General features: G+C 40.8%; 1 protein-coding gene across 4 annotated transcripts in view; it reads left to right on the top strand.

Moving 5' to 3' along the window:
- PLPPR5 (phospholipid phosphatase related 5) overlaps positions 1 to 20,347 on the top strand; it is a 233,038-nt gene that overhangs the window by 23,740 nt on the left and 188,951 nt on the right. For all 4 annotated transcript variants that reach the window (XM_082311956.1, XM_082311957.1, XM_082311954.1 and 1 more), the window contains exons 8-11: positions 3,986 to 4,107; positions 13,286 to 13,581; positions 14,613 to 14,773; positions 16,150 to 16,305. The gene's annotated coding sequence lies outside the window, so the exon portion shown is untranslated. The remainder of the gene's footprint in view (positions 1 to 3,985; positions 4,108 to 13,285; positions 13,582 to 14,612; positions 14,774 to 16,149; positions 16,306 to 20,347) is intronic.

The raw sequence follows: 20,347 nt of genomic DNA, 5'->3' as shown, positions 1-20,347 counted from the left end.
TTTTTTGTTCAACTGGTCAGGTACGAGAGGCAGTAGCAAAGTGTGTGAAGTCTCAAATTTTCTACACGGTTCTCATGAAGTGCCACCTAAGTCAGCTGAGAGCTGTACCTACTTAGACTTCCTTGTAAATGGAGGTAATGTGGAAATGCACATTTACAGCTTGACTTGAAATCTCTACAGATTTGCAAATGTCACCAGCGATCATTAAGAACTGATCCTCTGCAATGGATAAAAATCATGTTTCATTTGGCACCAGATCACTTTTCAGATTAGTATTCTTGAAATGAATTTAAATTATATGTTTAATAATATGTTGTTCAATTTTATGTAATGTGAAAGTGACCCACCATCACTGTGTCATTTCCTATGTGTTGTTTTTCTACGCAAAGTGCTGCCAAACTTTCATCTGAAACACTAAAGTGCTGCTCTGATTGAATTTGATTCCTGGCATTAGAAATCTGGGCTTAGTTGCCTTCTTTAAGTGTGTTGTAAACATTTCCAAACAAAGATATACAATTGTTAATGTCTTCGAGCCTCTTGCAGAGTCCTGAAAGTAGATTGCTTTGAAGTGTTGTTACTATATTTAATTTCTGTCTGAATAAAAATAATTTTATTTCTATTTAGGCATGTCAAAATACCTTTGGTTAATTTTGTGTGACAAAGCCTAGATACGGAAAAGCTGAGAGCGTCAAAGGTCTTAAGCCTGTAAAAAATCCTGATCTTTTTTCTGTCACTTGAGTGGCACTGGAGAAAGATCTAAGACACTGGAGGAGACATTCCTCTTGGTGCTTAGCTCTCTGGCTCGCGCTGCATAGCTGCTCTCATTCGCTTAAAATGTAAAAGCAAATTTTACTCTTAGAGGGAGTAAAATTACTTTAAATTGCCTCGTTCCATTATCTCTAATTTAAAAAATTGCCTACCCATCTGTTTGTCTTTCACATAGCATCACCTCACTTTGGAAGATGCATCCTGATTCCGCTTTTCAGGGGTGCGTCTCTGGGCGTCGCACAGAATGAATTTTATTCCTCTGTATATTCTGCTGTTAGGGTCTCATACAGAAGAATTTATAGTGTGTCCAGATTGGTGGTTTAGTTCCAGTCAGGAATGTACTTTTGTAGCCAATCTGCTTGTCCCTGTTAAACATGCTTTGGTTCACATCGTGGAGCAGTCTTGGGGTGCTTCATTGGATCTCTTTCAGGGGAAACTGAAGAGGGCGATGGGTTCCAAGAGCAGAGTCAATGCTCACCAACCAAATTCAGCCCCTAATGGGACCTGATTAGTTCTTGTCTGAGGTCAGCCCCCATGAAATATGCATAGTGAGGATGTCAGGTCATCAGCACCAACTGTTTCATTCCACGGCTCTGTTTCGAGTGAACCCCAGGCCTTGCTGATGTGTCCGTGGCCTCTGTCTTGTTAGTACGAGTCCTTTTAGCAGAGGCGGTGTCTGTCTCTTTGGCCTTGGAAGTCCTTGTGGAAATGTCTCTTAACAATTATGTTTCTGTGAGACCACACATCCAATTGCGCTTTATTTTAGGAGGGAAGGAGGAAGGAAATCGATTCTTTGCCAGAGCCCAGTCTGAGGTTTTACTGAATCTACGGCAGATTGCTCAGTGCTGGCGTTCTGCTTTGGCTAAACTAGAGAAGCTGGAATCAACTGTGTTTATTTTCAAATATCCCCAGAATCAGAGTATTCCCCAGGTATTCTCTGGAGCTTAACTTCAGGCTTGCCCCTTCTACAAAAGTAGGGGAGCGGAGAGAGACACAAGGGGAGGTTTGCCAGCTAGCAACAGGGAAGTGGCAAAATGGAGCGTTCTCTTCTTACACCATATAAATAACCATTTCTGGAGTCTTCTGGGACACATTTTCATTTCCATTTTCTTTCTTGCCTTCCCAAAAACTTCCTCCCAAAAAGAAGCGATAGAGGCTGACCTTTAGATGTCATGTTTCTTCATGTGGTATCTTTTTGGAGAAAGCTTGACTCTAGTGAGACTAAAAGAAAAATAAATTTCAGTAATGATGAACTAATGCAGTCCTAATGGAATGCTCCTAGACTGACTGGGTTTTAATGGCATGACAGTGTAGCAAATTTCTGGATTTTAATGAGATAAGCAAAATAACTGCCCTTTACATGATACTGTTAATAGGCTGAACTTGATTAAATTAGAACAGAAGCAGTTTGCAGACCGAGGCAGGTATACTGTGGAAACACTGAGTTCAACATCAGTGACATAGCAAAGATTTTTAGGTTCCTGTGGCTGTGATTTATACCTAAAAAATTAAATTTGGAAAGCTGCACACATTACCAGATTGGATTGTTGATGCTTCTTCAAGATTCCCCCCCCCCCCCCCCCCCCTTCCTTTTTCTTTTTCCTGCTCTGTAAAAGCTCAGAGTTCTCTATAGGTTGCCATGAACTCTTGGAAGAGAAAGTGCATGAATGTCAAATCTTAATAGTTTGAGGTCAAATATCTTCAGTAAGATGGGAATATTTGGTGCCTATAGGACAGTTCAGAGCAGTTTTGAGGTGATCCTGGTTTTCTGATTTTTACCATGATTTGGCACTTGTAATTCTATACTATGATTGGAGCTGGCATTCATTGATATAGCTGCGGTTGACGTGTCTCTAGCACCTAAGAAAAGGAAGTGATCTTCCTTAAGATTTTGGGCAGTTATTCTGTGGAATTTAGGTAATCTATGGTAAAAATGTCCACCAGTTAGAAGTTTAGTCCAAGCAAATGGCTTCATCTGAACTCACAAAATACTTGATGTGCTTTTCAGGTATGACACACGCTAGTCATTTTTGTTCCTCACTGGAACTCAGAGGCAGGAAATAAGCTTCAAAGAGATGTTAGTGTAGCGATACGTTATTAATTCCTCTTTGCAGTTGGATGAAGCCTTGAAGAATTTGGGATAAAACTCAGCTGTCTTAATGAAACAGCATTTTTTAAATCGTATTATGTACCAAGCTAATAGCTGCTTCAAAATTTTACTTCATTAACTGGGAAACATTAAAAGCTCAAAACCACTGTGAAGGATGTGTTAATCAAAAATATTAATGGAATGTGCTGACCTCCAGATATATGTTCCCATGCACAAAAATAAGGGCTCTGTAATTGAGACCCATTAATGATTGTGGCTATATTGGCTGAAATAGCAGACTCAGGTGCTGGCTGGCATTCAATATTGCCAATTTTTTGCTCTGTTAGCTATATAAATGGGGGGGAAGAGAGCTTTAACAGCAATCCAGTCTTTACTAATGGGAAGGTGCTTAAGATGCAAATGAAAAGCTCTCCTCTTCCCTCTTTCAATATATATAGTAAGTGTATTCAGTCTGTCCTTGCTTTCCTCCTGTTAAAAGAAATTTATTATTTGAGACTGAGCCGTGCAGATTTCTGTGCTGCTCAGTGGTTGTGCTACAATACAAAGATCATAGATCTCATTCCCATGTAAGGACACCTCTTTCTTTCTGTAGCAGAAACTCATTAATTTTAATACACGCCAGTGAAGCAGCTGAGTGGGCTTTGAGGTCTCCTTCACAGCAGCATGTTCTGTTGCTTCTGCACCACTGAGGTCATTATTCTTTTATTAAGAAAGCAAGGAGGAATACAGTGTGTACTGTCCTAATGCTATCTTACTCAGATATCACAGGGCACTCTCCAGAAACATAGAGAGCCTGGCTGAAAAATGAAATGAAGCCTTCTTTGTTTTGTTTAATCCATGAGTGAGGAACATGTGGCACATATTTCTGCATGATTTGCTTCCTCTCTATTTCCTTCGTACTCTAAAGTTACGCAGGTCAAGGCTAGGAAAATTGGCTGTGTAAGAAATAAATGCCAGCGATGCTATAAAGGGCCAATAAAGGACTTGTCTGCATTTCCTCTGCAAACAGCTGTATGTAAGGTATTTCCTCAAGTCTCCAATATTTAACTGTGCTGACGTGAGTATTTCTACAGAGGTACACATTTGCTTTCTGTGTTGCTTCTTTAGGATTGAGACTTCTTTCAAGACTTGGGAGCCCAGTTCCATTTCTGCCAGTTCCTAAATGGGTCTGAAAGTCTCAGCCCAGTTCTGCCAGAATGCAGGAGGGGAGGCATTCATCTAGTATTCAGGTCAGTGAAGCTTTTTAGGGGAGGCACGCAGTGGTGCTCAAGACCTGAGAGTATTGATTCAGGTCCAATTCAGATTTGAATTCAGAATGGAGGTTTGATTCAGCTGTCACATCCTCCAGCCTCTTTGTCCCACCTCTGTTCTGTCAATACAAAAACAAATAGCAAACAGAGAATCTGTAGATTTCAGCACACTGTCATCTGAAGTTAGTACTCAGGCAGAATACGTGGTCATTTCTGCATATCCTATATTAGCCATATTTTTGCCTTGTTCATTAAAGAAGTCTCTATTTAATCTCAGTTTTGATTCTGCAGAATTTCTCAGGACTCAGCTGTGGGCATTAAATCCAAGCAGCCGTTCTTAAAGTTTCTAAGACTGTCTCCCTTCTTTTCTCTTTTTAGGTTTGTGTCTCCTTACTGTTCCTGTGTAAATATGCCCTTTTTTTCTGGTTTTCCCCAAGACTTCTTAATTCTAATTTACAGGCCCAAAAGTCTCCCTCGTATGCAGTAGTTCCCATACTCTGAAAAATGTGCACCCCGAGCTCCAGCAGAGCCTTATCCAACCTACCTCTCCTGGGCAATCGTTCAGGAAAAAGAATGAAGGAAAGCATATTGGAATGTCTCCCAGTAAGCCCATGCTGTTTTCTCCCTATGGTGATCGATTAGTGTTCTGTCAAGAACTGCACACGTTAATTGATGTTCTGTGTGATGGAGGGTGTCTGCTGCGTTTGCTTGTTTGCAGTTCATGTACAACAGAAATGTTCTATGTAGTGTCTCTCTGTTCTGCACTGGGAACTGGGGTGTGGCTGGACAGCAGCGAGGCAGGCAACCTTGTTTTCTTGTCCTTGTTACCTACATAGCAGGTTGGGTGAATCCTTTGGCAGGAAAACAAAGAAAAAGTGTGTTTTGCTAAGCAGACTTTTGTCTGGCATGTGCAGAGATGAGAGGGCTCCTGTGAAGAACAGAGAGTAGACAAAAAGCCAAGCACTGGAAATGCTAAAAGAAGAAAGACTTTCCAGAGGACCCAGAGTGATGTGCTGCAATCTAAAGATGAAGCAATGTTCATTGTATGTATCGTTCTCCCCCATATCTGCATTAGTGTCAGTGCTTCCATGGTTTCCTGAGAGTTTTATCAGCCATCAAAAATCCAACTTTTATCCAGATCAACGTTTCTGAATCTTTACACAGTACTCTGGTTGCTAGTCGAATGGGAAGGAGGTGAAGGTTGTGATCTCTTGGAAGCAGTGCGGCCTTGGATCAGTGTAAGCTGATGGGAAAGATTCTCTCACCTTATATCATTGCCCTGTCAGGCAGAAAATAATATTTGCCTCAGAGTAAGTGAACAACCTGTTTATATTTAAGTTAATCACTGGAGGAGTTGGTACCACCCATTTACTGTAGGAGGAAAGGTGTTTTCCATGACCAGATGTCTGCATTCCCTCATTAGGAGGACATAGTCCTCCATAATGGTGGCTGGCATGCTAAAAGTAACTGGCTTGCTGTCAAGAAATCTCTGGTGGATGATTGAGGAGAGTTAGAATCAGAAGAGCAGCTCTGAGTATGAAAAGATGCATAAATCAACATCTTCCCTCTATCTTGAGTGCTCACTTAGGCAAAGGGAGCTGGATGCCTGGCCAAGAGGCTGGGTAAATATTCTGTGAGTGTAGCGGCTGAAGGGAGAGGCTTGCTGCTTGGACAAAGGCAAATCTTTACTGTGAAATATCTTCACAAAAAGCATTGAGGCTTCCTGCCCAGGGAAAAGCTCAGGCCTGGAGATAACTGAGATTTAGAAAATGTCAGGTTTTATGAGAAGAGCCAGATGATGGCAGCATAGAATGCAACAGAAGACTGAGAAGATTCCTGGGTTAAGTAGCGAGAGGCCTGCCCTTGAAAACTGAGTCAGAGTTCAACCTTTCCGTCTCATCCTCCGCTTCAGCAGTGGCTTTTGAAATACAGGTTTACGGTTCTGGGAAGAAGAAAAGAAAACAGATATTTTGTTCTGTGTACATGTGTTGATCTTTCCTAAGCTATGCAATAAATCAGCTCAGAAATCTTTTTGTGTAGCATCAGAGGTAAACAATTCTGCTTCATCCTTTCAGACCCAGAAATCTTGTATTTTTTCCTCAGCTGTATAAATTCTTCTAGCAAGTCCTACCCTCTACAAATAATACCTTCCTAATTCTTGTCATCAAAACCTAATCTGTAACTACTGCAGCCTCCAAGACAGAATTCAGAATATAGCTCTGGATATAATGGAAAATACAAGCCGTGCGCATGTTAGATTTTCAAGAGAAAAGCTTAACAAATGATGTCTGAATCAAAGATGATTGTCTTGGGCACCTCAGAAACTAACGTCTTTTTTTGTTGTGTGATAGAGACGTGCTTGTCTCTGTGGCAAAATACCGGCCTGCATTTTCCTGGAGCACTGATTACTGGTATTGGCAAAGGACAAGATGATCACTGCGCAGGGGCTGTTTTCTCTAGGTCTACTGGTTTGTATTGGTCATGAAAGCAGGGAGTTGGGTTTTAACATAGCCCTTCAGAATTGCTTCTGCAGAGGTAGCTATACAGCCCCGGGAGAAGCAAGCAGGCGGCAGAGCACTTTCAGGACACGTACCGTTATGAGATAGGAAGGGAAGACCGTGAAGCACCACAAGGTCACAGCACATTCACAGCTGCTGTGGATATGCCTTACCTCTGTGCTGCTACCATTTGGAAGTGGGATTGCCAAGCTGCTCCAATGGTTTTATTTTAATGTTTATTGACAACGTTCCCCTCACAAGCTTATAGAAATAGTTTCCTGGATAAGCAAAAGATAAATGGCTGAAATGCACTTGAACATCGAATGCTCTCCTGCCAACAGAGACTACTGAATTAATGCTCGTTACATCTGCAAAGTCCTCAATCTCCTTGGGGTTTAATTTAAATTTCAAGGACATGGGTACTTTACTGAACACTTAGAGAAAGAAGAGATGCTGCAAGGAGGAACTGGGACTGTACCAGCTTCTGAGTTTCTGGGTGGGATGGGAGTGCACTACGTTTTAAGTTCGACTGTTTTCTGGAATGGCAGACTCTCATTGCTGCTGTGACAGGCTCTGGCTCTACAAATCTCAGTTATTGTACAGTTGGCCCTAGTTTGTAGAGCAGAACCGACTCTTTTGCCTGCACTGCCTGCCAGCTGAAAAGGAGGCGGTCTCCTGTAAACAGCAGGAATTGTCAAGCCCTGCTTCACTGGGCTACTTTGAGAAAAACTAAGGACAATAACTTTTGTCCTTGTATTTGTGTAAGCACCGTCTCTGGGACTGCACCCATCGTGAGTTTCTACCCCAGCACTTGCAAAAGACAAGATTCTGGCTTATTCTGGTTCTATTAGTTGTGATAGTAAATAAGGGCATTGGAACTAGAAAAAAGGGGATATTTCCTTGTGAAACCTACCCAGGGCAGCTCAGTGTTATGGCAAGAGAGCAGGCCTCAGAAAAAAGTTGACTCTCCTTTCCATTCCTGAGAGATCTTACAAATAATAGATGTCTAGTGTGTTCCTCTGGCTGGTAAAAGCAAATTCAAACCACTCAGTAGCACCAGTAAGGGATGTCTGGAATTCCCATGGACAGAGAAGCAAAGCCCTCATCTAGCATATGTACAATAAAACAGGAAGGGGAAAATACCTTAAGGGGGGCGGGGGGAGTAAGATACCTGCTACTACTTACTGTCCAATGCAAACTAAAATCCTTGCTAATAGGGACAAATGGCTTAATATCCGTACAGCACTTTGAAGATCTGAAGTACGGTAAGTGCTATTATTATTATTTTTACTGCAGAAGCTAAGATTGCTCTTCTACATAGATATGTTGGAGTTTTATCTTTAAAACATAGTATTAAAAAAGGCCTGTGTGAAATTTTTCTGAAAAGGAATGAATGGTATGGTACATTTATCAACACAGTAATAAAGCGTTCACAATTAGGCCCTCCACTTTGTATAGGCATGGAGGAAAGGAATTTCTGAGTCAGCATGTGGTGCCATTAAACATCTTTAAAAGTGGTTTAATAATAGTCTTTTCACATCTTTTTAGTGCATATGACTCTTACTTTAAAAATAAAAGAAGAAAATTGCTCTTGGGGGTTGAGCGTGCTGCATTCATGCTATTCTGCACCTCTGAATTTAAGTACTACAGTCAGGAGGGTGAACAAAACATGACCGTGAAAATGGGCATCATAATTGTGGAGCGATGCTGCTAGTGCACGTTTTCCAGGAATGCTAATTAGGTGCGTGTCAGGGGTAAGCAGACAGAGCCTCAGTACACGGCTGTGCTGCTCCCCCTCGGAGATCTGTCTTTCTAGTCATGAAATCTTTGCTGTCTTTTCTAACCTGTAGTTTTCAAGACAGCCACGTATTGGTGTGTCTGCTGTACAGTGTCTGCTGTTAGTCCTTTGGAGCGAACAGGAATATCCTGACGCTGTATCTTGTCACAGTCAATCTTTAAGGGTTTGAACAGCTCCAAGACAACACTTTGCTCCTAATTAGCAGCTAGTTTAATACACAAAAGTTTTGCAGCTGTCACACGGCTATGATGAAAACGTTGCGCTCTTGGTTACAAAAGGTTGCAATGCTGGAATAAGGACAAGACCTGCTGGTCATTTACTATAGAATCAGTAACATTGTCCTTATGTCTTTATCTTTTCTGGGATAGGAAGGACTGCTGTGGCTAGGTTATGAGGATAAGCGTAGTAGTAAGACTGCTGTGACTTTGTGTGACCAGGCCTTCGTTACTGTGGGTGGACAGCAATTCTTAGAAAATCAAAAGGTAGGGGCTGGCAGCTGAACTTCCTTGGTTCTTTGAAAATCTTCGTCTCAAAAATCTCTCTAAATAAAAACTACATTTCCAGTTTCATTTTAAGTGCAGTGAATGATTTTGTAGTAAGCTTTTCTGGGATCTCTATAAATATGCAGCATAAATTAAATTATGTTGTATGTCTACCTAATATTTACTTGATTTGTTGAGTAACATTTAGAATTTCCTTCTTATAGCACGTAAACATAATATGAATATGTGTATGGGAGATAAGACAGATTCTGGGCCGAAACAAAGTGTCAGTCTGGAAGTGGTAGAATGGTAACCAAAGAAGGTAACATTTTCAAGTAATAGACCTCACTAAGGCAATTTTATGTTGTTTCCGTTGAGAATTAAATACTGTTTTCTTTGCTTACTATGATGTGTATTGCACTCTATCACATGTTCTTTCTCCTACTGCTCATTTTTCCCAAGATGGATAGAAAGAAAAATGTATTGTATATGAAACGACTGCTTTTGCTTGATTATTTTAACTTACATAATGATATGCATGACAGTATCAGAAACTGTCTGGAGCCTCCCACACTGCCTCCTAATAACAAATGTAAAAAATAGTATAAGTTTTCTTGGCCATGTTACCTTCTGGGACATTGAGATTAAGATGATGTATACACATTTACTGTACACAGACACAGTAAGTCTGCAAAACTAATATAAGTTATCCACTTAGTCTTGTGTTCTATTTTCAATGTCTACATTTGCAGATCATTTTAACAGAGTTGCATTTATCAAAAGGAAGAAAATAGTTTTAATAAATTATTGCTTCACATATAGGGTGAAACTGTGGAGATTGCAACAGATTTGTAACTATAATTTGTCTGCCTATGTTCCTCTCATGATTTCAGTTTGCTATGACTTTATTCTTCACAACTAGTTACAAACTGTTTCATAGCATTACTGTGTGCTATTATGTGTTTGCCAAGTTTTACCCCAAAGGTATTTGCATTTCAGTTCTGAGTGAAATTCTTCCCGTACAGTAGGTGATTTGCAAGGTGCTTTGTGATATTTGGTGATAAAAGGTGCTATGTAAATTATCTTTACTACCATATGGCCTCTTCATGTTCCCAGTTCAAATCCACTGGGAGAAATCTCTCGGCAACATCAACGGAAGCACATCTGGTCCACACACAGCCTACGACAGAGTATTCTTTTGGTTTGATTAGTGCTTCTGTGGAAGTTCAAATGTATTAGGCATAAGAAGAAGAAACAAAGGTTCTCAAAAATGAAAAACACTCTACAATGTGTTTGAGATATGCCAAAAGCTGTTCTCGGTGGAGATAAGCATAACAGATTTTAAATTGGCTTGGTCAGAGTGAAAATCACTTGTAAGGGCACTGCTTACAAATCATCTGGACTTTCAGGTCAGTAGTTTACTGCAGAAATGCTCCAGACCCTGCATATTCAAGCACAACATGCTAGATTTTACTAAGTTCTCTTTTTCCCCTGTTGCTGACCCACCGGTGTGTTGATATGAAAGTAAATGATGACTGTTGGTGCAGTTATGTTCTGTGCTGCTTTCAGATGAGGGAGGCAAGTAGTCTTACCCATGGGATATGCTGATTGTCATGCCTGCAATGCAGGCAGTTTCCTTCTAGTGCTTACAGAAAAGCATGCCAAATTTGTGTCAGTGATTCTTTCCATTGCAGCCTCTTGCAATCTGAAAACATTTTCAAAATAAAAATGACAATGCCAGTGAGAATGAACTTTGACAGCAGTACAATGAAATGTGTGGGAGGGAGCACTCAATCTGCAGACTTTGAAAGAAAATCTAATTCCACCTCCAGTCCTGCAAGATGTGGTATCGGACCAAGGACTTTCAGTACAAGTAGCAACAGTGTACAGTCTAATTCATGCATGGTGAGAATAATCCCTTCTGGTGCATGCAATATTAATACTCCAGGGTTTTCTCCATCTGTTGTCACGTATGCTTAAATTGTAACCTCTTGGAGGCAGGAAGTCACTTTAGTGTTTCATGCATTTACTGTGCCTAGCACAGTCAGACACTGTTAGGGGGTAATCATCGCTACTGTAGTACAAATAACACTTATTTTTTTCTCTTGGACAAGTCACAGGAACGAAGGAATAATATCATCACTCCTAGGTGTATAAGCTCCTTCCTAAAAATAGATGTATTTTTTATAACTGAACGCAGGTGTAAAAGTTACCTCATTACTTTAATGAAGGTCCAGGTTTTCACATAATACAACTTGTGGAAATCTACTGACAAATGTACCAAACAACAGCAGCAGAAGAGACTTTCTGTACTGGTAGGAAGATAAAAACAATAATCATGGTACCTATGGTGAAGGTAGGAAAAGGAAACGGGGCTCCCTGACGGCTCTCAGCTCTGGGGGCACATGCCATCACCATGATTTCTAAAGCACGATCTCTCAAAACTGTCACCTCTGCCCAGGCAGAAGCGCCCACTTCTTTGCCCCGAGCACTGCGAAGCTGGACTGCATTTCTGCAGCCATGTTAGGAGCAGTGTCCCTGTTTGTAATCTTGCTGCAGTAAAGAAGGTGACTCACATGATTATATCAGAGTTGGTCCGCAGTGTTTCAGGTGAAATTTTTGTAAGTCCGATATATTAATGACTGGAAGGAATGAGGAAAGAGGTGATGGACTTGCCATTGCTTCAAGTGAAAAATGGGTGGTTGTTGGTTTTGAAGAAATTCTGTGGGCTTCTAAATATAAAATTAGAGGATTTAATGACCCTTTGTGGACCTTATGTTCTAACCATATTAAAAATTCATCAAAGATTAAGAAGCAGGTGCACAAAAGGAAGATTCTGTCTCTATATAGCGACTTCTAGAAGAAAATTTGGCCTGAGGCTGTCTTTTTTTTTTCCTCTTGGTGTACTGAGTATCCTCAACAATTAATTCCAAGCTGTTATTTTTTAGCTTATTAATAGGTCATAGGTAAGAACTAGATTAGACTCATGTTTGCATATTTACTTATCCTTTATTGTCCGGCTAACAATCTGCGCTTTGTGAAGGGAGCAGTGAGTATCTTCCCAGCAGCGTGTGCTGGAAGAGCGGAGGACAGAGACGGCCATCTTGTTTGCTGCTCTGTTGAAGTACGTTTTTGTTTGGCCGATCTGAGGGCGAGAATTACGCTATTCGTTGGGAGAAGCTAAGACGAGTCTTTGCATCTTCTGGGTGATGAACATCTCTTTCAAATATATTTCATAAAATATTCCCTACTGGAAGAGCTTTGGTAAAAGTGCTTTTGCAAAGAGACTGCTCGAAGGAGTTAGGAAGGCAGTTGGGAAATGGAATTTTCCTCCAGGAAAACATTCAAGTGATTTTTTTTTTTTTTTTTCTTTAGAGAATTTTTTTCATCCTGAATTAAGATAAAAAGCCAACAGTTTGCAGTCTCTCTTGGGGTAAAAACTATGTTTTAGGAGAACCAGGTTGGAAATTTCAGTTGACCTTCAGCTGCTAACAGGCAATACAGCTGCCTCTTGGGAACGGCTGTATTTCTCAAAATCCGTTCAGTTCTCTCATGCAAGCGCTTTTTAGCTGATGGTATATTTCTTTCTTCGTAATTTTGACCATCTCAAAGAGCTAGCCAGGCATGGATGCGATTACGGGTGTGAGTGGAAGATTGCAATGACTCATTTCACTAAGGAGAATTCAATTTCAACTTGTTTGGACTGTAAGGGATCACACAAATTTCAAACAACTGCTAAAAAGAAATCCCTTCTGCGAGTGAGGAAAAATAGCATGTTTCATCAAGGAAAAACAGCAAACCGTTGTCATTCTTAGAGCGGTGCGGGTTTCACTTTATTGGATCCCAGAAAATGTCCTGAATTTTGTCTTAATTGGGTTTCTCCATACTGGGTGTCTGTGGCGAGGTGCTGGCGCGGGGGGCGGCCTCTGTGAGGGGAGGCCGGGGCTGCCCCGTGCCAGGCACGGCCGGTTCCAGCCGGTTCCGGCCGGTTCCACCAGCCCCACAGCAGGGCACAGCTCAGCCCCGCAGCCAAGCTGGCGGTGCCTCTGTGAAAGAGTGTTTAAGAAAGGGCAAAACGCCACAAAGGTGGTGAGGAATGAGGAAACAAGTGTGAGAAACAGCCCTGCGACCCCCAGGGTTGGAGGAGGAGGAGGAGGCACTTCAGGCGCCATGATGTGAATGGGGTGAGAGCTCTCTAACACAAGCCAGCAGGTTCCCTCACATCTCTCCAATGAAGTGATGCAAATGTCTTTCTAGCGTTTGCTGGTTACAAGCCATGGCAAAAAATATCTCAGGTAGGGGAGATCACACATCTTTCTGAGGGAAATAATAATGTATATTTTTGCCTTAATCTTTCCATGTGTGTGTTTGTATTTTAGATCTTCTGAGACAAGAACGAAGAGCAGTTGCTTAGGAGACAGAAAATATACAAGTATTAATGTTTAATTCTCTAACTGGGTCATTCGCTTTTTGGTCACAATGCTTAAAGCACTTGACTGGAGACTGAAGAGATGGAGAACCTGACCATCCCCGCTAGGTGTTGCAACAAAATGTCTGCAGGGAGTCTTTCCAGAAGGTGAATTAGGCTGCTAGTCAGGCTGCAGAGAGCAAGAGCCCAGCCACAGACCACAGTCGGCAATGAAAAAGCACATCAGTGCCCTGTGCTAGCAGCAAGGTAGGTTCCCTAGTAACAGTTTCTGGTTGCTGGGCCGAGTACAGATAGCCCTCTCAGCCTCCCTCTTATTCTGTTTTCTTTTCCAAAGGCAGTGCAATATTTAATTAGCTACAGTTTGTTTCTTTTTATAGTGAAAACAAATATTTGCAATATACTTTGTGCAGTACAACATGTTATGTCTGATGCAGCCTTACAGAATGTGAGCTCAAATGGATTTTTAAAATTTTGCACAACTGGAATTTGTTTTTCTGTTATTTGCCCAAACAACTGGTACTCTCTTGGGTGTGCAAACACACACACAGAGGCATATTGATGGTTTCTGCTATACTGAACGGTGCTGGGAAATGCAGAAATTTCTTTTGTATTTGTGACATGTACTTTGCTGCTTTCCTTTAAGCAGCTTAAAATCTTGTCTGGGAGGTCAGGTAACTTATGCTGGCTGCATCCTGGGCAAAAAGAGCAAGTCCTCCAACAGTATCACAGTGGGAGGACTGGGACTGCCAAGCAGCACGTCTTTCTGGAGAATATGCTCAGACGCTTAATGGTTATATGGAAGCCATTTAGTGATTATACAGGAGTAATCTCTTCTATAGAATTCCTCACACTTATCACAAGATCACTGAAATATCTTCCTACTTTAGGTTCACTTCCCTTTCCCTGCATTATGGGTTGAGGGAAAGAGTTTGTGAGGATATAGAAACCATCCTGTGTGATACTAGTGAAAGGGAACAGATACAAGTTTTGCAAGGAATTTGCTGCACACTGCTTAGATGAGGGAGGACTGTGAGCGGTCCGCAGCAAAAACTGGCCAGAGCCAAGACACATGTACCAACCAGTCCTATCAGTTAAGGGGATTATCTGTGTTTTCTAATGCCAGAGGTTTTCTATTATTCAGATAGCTTTAAGTGCTTGGTGAGTATGCAAGATGGATAGGCAGAGGTGATACCTTACATTAGACAGACCAATTGATTGCAAAAAGAAGATTTTGGGCACAGAAAAGCCATTAAGGACCATGTGTCTTTTTTTTCCAGCTGTATCTTTTCGTTTGATGAAAGAAGTCAGCTCTCCTGGTCAGCAACCCCAAGATGTGAAGCAGCATGCCTGGGAGCTATATCCGAAGCCTTTGCCACTTCCCTCAGTTGGCTCCAACTCTGTTGGGCTTTGGGGCAGAAACTTTGGAGCATCACAGCAGGTAAAAGGAGAGGTGTTACACAAAGAGGTCTTGAAAGCCCCAGAGCTTGCTAGGTGGTAATTTCTTCCATTCTGCAGCTTCTGCAGAACTTAACCCTGAGGCTAGTCCCTGAGGGGTCCTTTCTGTGGCCTAGAGGTGGGGCAGACCTGTGCTCTCTCTTGCTTGCTTCAGGAAGGTTGCTCCGACCCATGGGCTGTTTGTGAATAGGCAGGGTTTGGCTATCTTCTTCTTCCCTGAGCATGCCAAGAAAACTGCTTATGGGGTGGATGGCCCAACCAAACAACTTTAAGCATGGTAGTGTTTTATATTCCAAAGTACCACAAAAAATAAGATACTTTCTCACCTTGCAAAGCTTCCTGCTTAATTATTTACTTCTTTCCTATGTGCAGTTAGAATATTAAAATCAGTGTTGTTCACCTAAGTACATCCTGTTTGACACAAACAGGGATTGCAGAATCAAGTCCTCATCTGAATTATTTAGAATATAAGTTTGTATAAATCAGGGACTAAATCAATTGCGGTCACTGGAGATAAACCAGAATCCTTTCTGTGTTTCAAAGTAAACAGAGTGAGAGCTCTCTTTTTTAATTAGACTTTATAGCACCTAGGTGTACCCTTGGCAATTTAACTGAACTTAACCAAACTGAGATCTCATCAGGTTTTAATTGTGTGGTTAGAGCATTATTAAAATAAGCCATCAAATGGCCCTGAAAACAAAATCCTATGTGCCGCAGTACCTGGGGTTCATAAAGACTTATAATCCCTAAATGCCTGAGCACAAATTAGTCTGGGTTGGGTGGGTAAGTAGAGAAAGGGTCGTCCTGTGGTAGTATGCAGGCAAAAGAAATTGTTCTGTAAATGTTCTGGTTTTAGTCTGCAGCTGGCAGTTCATCTTCATCTGCAACCTACCCTTTCTTACCAGGTTTTTAATCAGTCAGGGACATTGTGTAATTCTGCGTCACATAGCCTGGGGCATTTTCACATCCCTTTGCAGGATAGACCAGTCTGATTGCAACTTATAAGTTCACAACTTTGGCAAATTGTTACGTAATGTTATAAGATGTCTAATCTCCTTTTGCCCAAAACTGTCACGCATGGCTGGATTCTTGGTGAGCACAAGGCAGTTAAGTTGAAGGCAGTGGAAATTATGCTGCTTTATACCAGCTGAGAATCCAGGCCACAACATATACGGAAATCATAAAGCCTCTGCTCTGGTTTCTGCTATTTTCTGGTATTTCAGCGTTTTGTTCTTACATATGCCTCTACAGTTACTTCTGATTTCTATTGTCTCGGTGAGAACAGGATTGAGCTTTTCTATCGGTTTGCATATGTATATATATATACACACACTAAAAAGTAACTCTTGCTCTCTGCAGCAGGAAACCAAGGAAAGGTGTAAGAATCCATTTGTTTTCTGGATGGATGATGAAGGCAGATGCACCCGAAGAAAGCGAGGTGGACAGGTCTCTGGCTGCTGCTGAGACTGTTCTGGTTTATCAAGAGGCCTGTGGTGGTTCCTGCAGCGTGGGGAGGTGAGTGTACTCTGATGTCACACCCTGGTCTTGACGTTATTGTTGCAATAGTGAGCCCTTGCTGTTTATTGTTGCGATAGTGTGCCCTTGCAAACATTGTTGCCTCAAAGACACTGTTGTGTTCAGAGACTGCAGTGCTAGTGTTTTCACTGTCAAATCCTCAGTGAAATGAGTGGGGCTGAATGATTTTTCCTACCTCCACTACAGCTCTAGTGTAGACAAGAGCAGAACGTGCTGCCTGCAGCCATTAGAGTCTAGAGCACCAGGAGTTCAGGGCAAGAGAAAGCTGGAATGCCAGTGGGTGACCTGGCTGCCTGAGGGAGTTCATGAGTATACAGAAGTGTTTTGAGCTGAAATGGGGTGAAGGAATTGAGGTTGCAATACAGATGTGGCAAAAATAATCTAAACACGGCTGAAAGTGCTGAAGAGGTTAAAATTAGCATTTATCTGTCCTGGTAGTATCTTGTTTTGTAACTCTTAGAGGAAATCATTCAGTGAGAGCAGAATTACGGAAGTTAAATGGATGACAAGTGTTAACATTTTTAAGGCCTTTGATTCTGCTTTTGTCCTTCCTACCTGTTAGATCTAAAGTGCCTTTTCAACTACCGAGCTGTAACCCACAGCAGGTCTGTGCTATCGTCTTTGTTGATCCTTCTAGAAATAAAAAAAAGAATTTATGTAATCTGTAAATAAACAAACTTTCTCTTATGCTATAGATGATGCTATATCTTGAGCTCTTACTAACCACCGTTGAATAATGAACATTGTATGTTTATATATATATTTTTCCTATCCGTTCTCATTTAATTGTGACTATTAAATATCTATCTAGAATAGAAAGGATATTTATTTCAACATTGTGAAAATTCTGCAGGTGCTTTGTTAATTTTTAGATAACATATAGCCTTTTATTAAATAATAATAACAATAATATTGTAATTCTCTTAGTGTTTCATTAAATTCTTCCTATGTTAAGTTATACGCATCCTTTTTCACAAATAGCTATATAAGAAATGCAGTTTAATTTGGGATTATGTTGTACAAATGTGTCTTTGTGAAACCAGCAGACCCTCGGCCTGTGCTCCCACCAGGGGGCAGGACGAGACAAAAATTAAGGAGCGTTAAGGGGGAAAAAAAAAAAACCCCTTCAATTTCTGCAAAAGCACAATCTCTGCAGCTGTGTGACTATCTCAGTGAAAGCAAGTCTTCTGTTTTTCTGGGGGGGTAGTTACGTAAACAATGCTTGGCTTCTGCTTCAGTGAATATATATGTATTGCTGCTTCTGCAATACTGTATGTCCTCACAAACAGAAGTCCTATGATCTATTTACAGAGGCATTTTTAAACTATATAAAGCTATATAATAAATCTGTATGTTTCCCATCTTGGAAAAAACAGTGGTGTTTTAAATCCCCTCTGCAGCATTTGAGCTATTATTCTTCTTAAACACAGTTCGAAGGTAATCCTAGACACTGTAATTCGAGACTGTAGCACTATATTGTCCTTTGTAAAAACAACATGGAAGGAGCCTGAGGCTTATGCCATGCCCAATTACAGCAGAACTCTGATGTCTTAAGTGTGCCTTGTGTCTAGGAATAATGCAGAAGGCAGCCTGCTTTCTAAGATATTGCAGTGACCCATATGCGCAATGATGGAAGGGGACCACTAACTGAAGCCTAAGTCACTAACTGAAGACATAAGTCACATAGCTGTGAGGAGCAAAAACTAGGTTTGTTCATAAAAGTGGATGTGCTTGTAAGGAATGCTGTTCATAATTAATTATAGCCCAATCCCAGGTGATTTGAGTACTCATCTCTGAGCAAGAAGATTGTGAAAGACTTTTTAGTAATTACACCGCAGAATTTAATATCCGTAAAAGGAGGTGAATCATCTGAGAATAGAAAAGTATCAACTAGTTCCCAGGCCACTCCAAATCTACAGCTGAGGTGTGAAGCCTGTAGCTGTTACCTGTGGGCTGCTCACAGCCATGATTTTACATGTATGCTACCAGAGGTACAAATCACCAGGCACCAGAAACCGTGGTGAGAGTACCTGGGTTTTCATTCATCATAGCTTTGTATAGGAACACTCTGGCAGCAAACAAGCAACTTGCAATTGACAGCGCACTTATCTTTGCTGAAGGATCTCCCAGGCTTAAGGAATGTGTTTCAGCAGTTACCAGCAAAGCAAGGCCCCCCTTACTTAAGAGAAAGAGGTTCTCTTTACGACCTGTAATTAAAGACGCTACTAACTTGAGTATCTCTGGAGCTTCTGATTGTCATATAAACTTTATGCTTCAGCCTTGCATTTGGCTTGAGAGATAAGTTATTCAGGTAGGTCAGCTATGTCAAACAGGTAGTTAGAATAAATACAAATAGATGTGGAAGGTCTGAATGCTCAGAGGTGTAAATAACTGCATGGAGGCCCGGCATATACTGTTTCTTACCCATCACTTCTGAATTGAAACTGTGAACCTCAGCATGGTCCTCTGCACTGTCAAAGCTTGCACCACTGCTTTTGGGTGGTGGTGGGTTGTATTGAGGAATGCATTTACAGGAAGTGACCACAGCGCAGGGATCAAGTAGCAACTCTGTCACGATGACATAACCGTGATCATCTGCCAGTTCTCTTCCAAAGCAGCCAGAGACTTCGAGTATGTTTCTTCTATATCCTTGGGATTTCTTTCTCATTTTAAAAATCAGAATTATAGGGAAAAAAAATTTAAAAGTCCGGAGTCTGGAATGCTTCAGAATCTATATGTGTAAGAACTTATACTTTTGGCTTTTAGGTAGACATGTCATAGACTCACAGACTCATGCAGGTTGGGTGGGACCCAGGATCCAGTCCAACCCACTTCTTAGAGCAGGGTCTGCACTGCGTTCAAAGTAGGTTTCTTAGGGTTTTGAAAACCTCCAAGTGTGGAGACTTCTTGGGCTACCCAGGCAACCTGTTTCGCTGCTTCAGTGTCCTTTCACTGGCAAAACCTCTTTTCCAAATGTCAAGTCAAAACCTCCCATTTTAGTTCATGTCTGTTGTCTCTCATCCTCCTGCCAGGCATCTCTGTGAAAAGCTTTATCTTCCCAAGAATGTTGTTGCAGGTATTGAAAGGCTCTATTAAGTCACCCTAAACCTTCTATATCAGTGCTGTGGAGGTGAATATTTCTGTTCCTATGTTTTCACTGTGACTATGACACTTACATAACTGGGATAACATCTTTAGTTATTTTCTATACATTTAGATGGAATCCAAGATACTCTTAAAGGTTATGGATCAGATTATGGTAATTTCCCCTTAAACAGACACAAATAGATATGATATTTTAATAGAAATATGCAGTGTGTCTATATCTATAACATATAGGCATGTGTTACTATAATAATATACAGAAATTCTATATATCTTAAGCAAGGTATAAACATAATTTATGTAGCTGTAAATTATATATAATTATATATATAATTTTATTTCTAACATCTGTCAAGTGCTTTAAGAAATTATTGTAGTACTATGCTAAAACTTCACAAATCTCACATATTTAAGTGTAGAAAAGTAGTAATGTGTATCAAACAGCTCTGGTCTGGTAGGACTAGAATTGAAAATTTTCTGGTCCTGTAAATAGAGTGAAAATGAAATATTTTACTATTATTACTGACCTCATTCATTCCAACATCATGGGTCAGCCCCCCAAAAAGAGAATAAAAACATTTCTTAAAATTCTTTTTCTTTCCCTTCATTTTTGCTTATAGTTGTGTTTGTTTCATGTTCTAAGCTTTCCCCACTGGCTACTGGAGTTAAAAACTTAACAATTTTCTGCTGCTGCAGCAACTTCAAGGGGCCAAAATAAAGGGGCAGTAGGGGAATCTGAGTACTTTATTTGAAAGGGAATTGAGTTAGCAAGGAACAGATGAAGATCTGTGTAGGGCAAAATGAAAAAAGTACTAAAGGGAAAAATTTCCTCAGGCATATTAGTATGCACTAACTTCCAGGGGTATAAATATCCACACAAGGTGGAAGCCAGAAACAATGCTTTTACTAATTTTTT

Source organism: Platalea leucorodia (assembly GCF_965183815.1).
Source record: "Platalea leucorodia genome assembly, chromosome: 5".
In the NCBI taxonomy this organism is placed as follows: Eukaryota; Metazoa; Chordata; class Aves; order Pelecaniformes; family Threskiornithidae; genus Platalea; species Platalea leucorodia.
This window is presented reverse-complemented; position numbering and strand designations above follow the sequence as displayed.